Genomic DNA, 5000 nt, shown 5'->3' with positions numbered 1-5000 from the left:
AAGTTGAACCACAACGCCGAGGAAGACTACGGCCTTCATCTTCACGACCACCAGAGGGACAGAGACGACCCCCTAGCAACAGTGCGCGCAGTCGCAGAATATACCAGGATGTGCTGCGTAATCCCGGAATTAGCAAAATATAAATAAAAAGGGACTCTGGCGGGGGTGAGGTGCGTGCCGTTGGCAGAGCTGAGACTCCCCGGCCGCCCAGTGCTGTTTTGCTTGATGTTTGCTCACTCAATAAATTCCTTTCTATGATTAATACAATGCTCTATGAAAATTAATTAAGGGGGCAACTTATAACACTTTGGACGCTCAAAACCCTATCCCGAAAACATTAGGATGCTCCAAACTCTATCCAGAAAACTTAGGACTCTCCAAACCCTATTCCAAAAACTTAGGACTCTCCAAACCCTTTCCCGAAAACTTAGGACGCTCAAAACCCTATCCTGGAAACATAAAGATGCTCAAAACCCTTTCCCGAAAATTTAGGATGCTCCAAACCCTATCCTGGAAACATTAAGATGCTCAAAACCCTAACCCAACTACTTAGGATGCTTGAAAGCCTATCCCAAAAAATTAGGGCACACAAAAGCCTAACCCCCAAAATTAAGATGCTCAAAATCCAAACCCCCAAAATTAGGATACTCAAAACCCTGGACCTGGAGAACCTAACCTGAAAAAAAAAAAAAAAAAAAAGATCTTAAAACCCTAACCGTAAATAACTGACCAAAAATAAAACCTTAAGACTCTAACCCTAAAAAACATATCAACACTACAACCCAAAAAACTCTAATACCCTAACACGCTAACCCTGAAACCCTTAAAACCCTAACCCCCAAATCCTTAAAACCCTAACCGTTAAAACTCCAACCCTAAAAACCTTAAAATCCTAAACATAAACCCTGAAACCCCTTACCCTGAAACCCAACCCTAGTGCCCAATCCCTGAAACCTTAAAACCCTGAATCAATCTGTAGCAAATAGCATAGGCTGAGTCGAGGATCTCAGTACAGTAGCATTATTATTCGAGATTACAATGGCGGGTGTCCCACAAGCAGGAGGGTGCCTACTAATTCCATACACAGTTTATACACTTTTTTTTTCTGCCGAGGACCGGGACCCTCCCCTGTTTCCCCTTTAACTGTGCTATTCAAGGTTCATAATCTAGCTGGTGCTTCACAGAAAATACACAGCTGCTGGCCTGTTACAAGTCACATTTCTTTTGAGGTTTTTACTCTTTGAGGTGGTAATGTTTCTTACGCCGTGATTTCTACCTAATTGCTGTAAGGATTCTGGTTGTCTGCGTTTTACAAGGTTGTCTGTTATAATAAATAAAAGTCCCAAATAGGATTACAATCAAAGTTTACAATTCACTGAATGAATAGAGGTAAGCAAACAGTGCTGGGTACGCTGGGAGTCTCTGCTCCACCAAGACGCGCACCAGTTATACACCAGTTACCTCCCTTAAGGGATATAGAGAAGCCCTCTCAGATACGTCCGTCCTACTTCTCCTGCATGCGGCCGGAGGTCGGTCTAATTCTGGTGCTGTTGGTGGTGGAAGCTGGGGCAACGGTGGTACTGGTGGCGATACCACAGCCACCGGAGGGGGAGCCGCCGGGAGTGGATTGTTAGGATATGGAGGTGGTAGCTTATCCAACGGCTCACGTTTATCTTCTTTTTCTTTTTCATGTTCTTCTTGTTCTTCAAATTTCTTACCTGCTTTTAGTGTAAATATTGAGGCTAGAAAAGGACGTGAAGTCCTCCTGATCCATAATCCTGCATAATCACTTTCTTCCTGGCTAAAAGGTTCCTTTGAATTAACATGGATATTTAAGGCCTGGCAAATCCAGTCTTTGAAGGATCCAAAAACAGGCCAAAAGACATGTAGTCTTAAAGGCTCCTTTGGCCATTCTGTCACACAATACTGGACCATTTTTAATTTACTTTTTCCTTTTCTGGGGTCCCTATCATTCCAATTTCGAATCGTTATTCCTAATGGACTTTCTGGTGGTATGACTGGTAATTTGCTCCCTTTCTTCCGGTCTCTGGTCTTCGATTTTGTCTGACCCATCTAGGAATTTTACTCTGGCAATTCCCACAGCCCTTGGTTACCTTAGTAAGAGTGTCTTGCAGGGGGTCGAGGACCTATCACACACCCACAAATCCTATAGGAATCCCTTCGGTCCTTCACCGGCCAAGTCCCTCGCGGGAGATTGGAACCGCGGTTAGAAGACTTCCACAATCGCTTCGGAACTAAGTTCCATCTCAGTCACACTCTTACACACACAGGCAACCGAACCCCACCCAACCGAACGGTATACGCTTTAAATGCTTACGACTCCGTCATCTTCGTTCGGATCTTCACACACACAGTTACGGGCAAAATATAGTGCTGCAGCTGGCAAGGGAGCTGAAAAAAAGAATCAGAAACTTTGCTTACCTTTATTCAGGTTCAAGATGCCATTAGTTCCGACCTGACTCAAACAGCAGCCACCAAATGGTGGGGGTGCCTCTCCTAGATCAAACCAGAAATCAGGAACCAAAGCCCTCCCGGACGAGCGCCCGCTTGTAATAAATGACTGGGTCCCAAATAGGATTGCAATTGAAATTTACAATTTATTAATTGAATAGAGGTAAGCAAGCAGCGCTGGGTGCGCCAGGAGTCTCTGCTCCACCAAGACGCACACAAGTTACATCAGGCGGCTGGTTTTTATGCTGCTAGGCTAATACATATTCATTACTACTTCTACAAAAGGCAGGGTTATTCTAATTAGTTCCCAGAATCCAAACCCTCCCACTGGTGCAGGCGTTATCAGTCTCCGGTGGTCCCTCTGGGGGCCGCTCGTACTGAAGGCTCGTAGTCTTCCTCCCAGGCTTTTCTCTTGTCCTTCTCCTTTGTCCATCTTGGCTGGATGGCAGACACTTGCATAGTGTCCCATGCAACAGTTGTAATAGTTAGCAGTTATTCTGAAACCCCTTTGTTCTCTTATCCCCTATTGACCCGAATTGCTGGACCATTCCTTTGCAAGATACAAGAACTATATACATTAACCACTCTGGTTTTCTCAGACTTTTCATCATATCATGCGGCCCTAGCATTGTTCCATATTGACACGAATCAGATGAACTCATTTCACACTGTTAAGCTGTCTTATCACTGCAAGCATATCTCAATACCACCTTCCTTCCCTCTACAGGATGTAACTGCGCAAAAACAACATTTTTATTCCCACAACCTTGATCCCCTTACCCTGAAGTCCTTATTCCCCTTAAACCTAACAACTCTAACCACAACCCTAACCCTTATTATCAACCCCCTAACGCTAATGACACTGACCTTAATCCAAACCCCAACCTGCCCCTAACCCCAGACAACCAACAACGAAACACACACACACAAAGATGGAAACTACAAAAAAGGCAAAACCCTGGATACAGGCCCCAAATCACAAATACGCAACCAAAATGCTACAGAAAAGCCCCAGATGCAGGCCCCAAATGCTACTGCTAGGCCTCAAAAGCTCAAGATGCATCCCAAAGCAAAAATGCAGACCCCAAACGTTACAGAAAAGCCCCCAAACCCAGGCTGCACAAGTCTACAAGCAGGCCCCAAACTGCCAACAGAAGCAGGCACCAACCACACCCAGATGCAGACCCCAACTGCCCACAAGCAGCTCCTACCCCACCACCCCCTCCCAAGAACTGGACTCCACCCAGACACTGGCCCAAGACCCGGGCCCGACCCCCGCCACCCCCCCTACCCTCCCCCCGACACAGGTGTACAAGCAGCTCACAACCCGCCCCTTCAGAGACCGGTCCCACTCCCCCCACCCCCCCCAAGACATGGGATGCGGAGGTGTACAACCAACTCCCAACTCCCTCCCCCTCAAAGGGAGGCCCCAAAGACCCCCAAATGGAGGCTCCTAGAGTGAACAAGCACCTCCCAACTCCCCCAGGCACAGGCCCACCCCCCCCCCCCAAACACAGGCCACAAAGGTGTATAAACAGCCCAGACCCCCCTCCAAGACCATGGCCCCTATAGTGTACAAGCAGCTCCCAACCACCCACAGATGCAGACCCCAACCCTTCTCAAAAGGGAGGAACCTAGAATGCATGAGCAGCCTCCCAACCCCCCTAAACATAGGTCCAAAAGTGCACAAGCAGCTCCCAACCCCCCTCAAATACAGACCCCAAAAGTGTACAAGTAGCTCCCCCCCTGAGACAGGACCCAAAGGTGTACAACCAGTTCCCAACACCCCTGAGACACAGGCCCCAACCGCCCCCCCAGACACAGCGACCCAAATTCTACAAGCAGCTCCCAACCCCTGCCAGGCAGGCCCTATACAAGCAGCTCCCAACCTTCCCCCCCCCCCGAGGGAGGCCTCCAAGCCCCCCTAAACACAGGCCCCTACAGTGTACAGGCAGCTCCCAGCCACCCCCAAATGCTGGCCCCGAAGTTGTACAAACAGCTCCCAGCCACCCTGCAGAAACAGATTCCTACATTGTACAAGCAGTTCCCAGACCGCTAGACACAGGCCCTGACCCCCCACACATGCAGGCCCCAAAGGTGTACAAGCAGCTCCCACCCCTCCCCCAGACGCAGGTCCCAAGCCCCCCCCCCAAACACAGGCCCCTACAACCAGCACCCAACCCCCTACCCCCGATGCCAGGCCCAAAGGTGTAGAAGCAGCTCCAAACCTCCTCCCTCAACCCAGGCTCCAACAGTGTACAAGCACCTCCCAACCAACCCTCCCGTCCCTCCCCCACCCCCCCGACACAGGCTCCAAAGGAATACAAAGAGCTCCCACCCCTCCCCCAGATGCAGGTCTCAACCCCCTCCCGCCCCCAGAAGCAGGCCCCAAAGGTGTAGAGTCAGCTCCCAACCCCCTCAATGCTGGCCCCTAGGGTCTACAAGCAGCTCCCCCCTTGCCCCCAGATACCGGCCCCCAGACACAGACCCCAAAAGCCTAATCACAGGCCCTGAACTCTAGAGGCAGG

General features: G+C 49.5%; 1 long non-coding RNA gene across 1 annotated transcript in view; it reads right to left on the bottom strand.

The window, feature by feature from the left end:
* Positions 1-2593: 2593 nt before the first annotated feature.
* The window catches only part of LOC311436315, a 3386-nt gene continuing 979 nt past the window's right edge, over positions 2594-5000 (bottom strand). Inside the window, exon 4 of the long non-coding RNA XR_014692749.1 lies at positions 2594-2924. This is a non-coding gene — a long non-coding RNA (uncharacterized lncRNA). The remainder of the gene's footprint in view (positions 2925-5000) is intronic.

This window comes from Aythya ferina (assembly GCF_964211825.1).
Source record: "Aythya ferina genome assembly, chromosome: 4".
Taxonomy (NCBI): Eukaryota; Metazoa; Chordata; class Aves; order Anseriformes; family Anatidae; genus Aythya; species Aythya ferina.
This window is presented reverse-complemented; position numbering and strand designations above follow the sequence as displayed.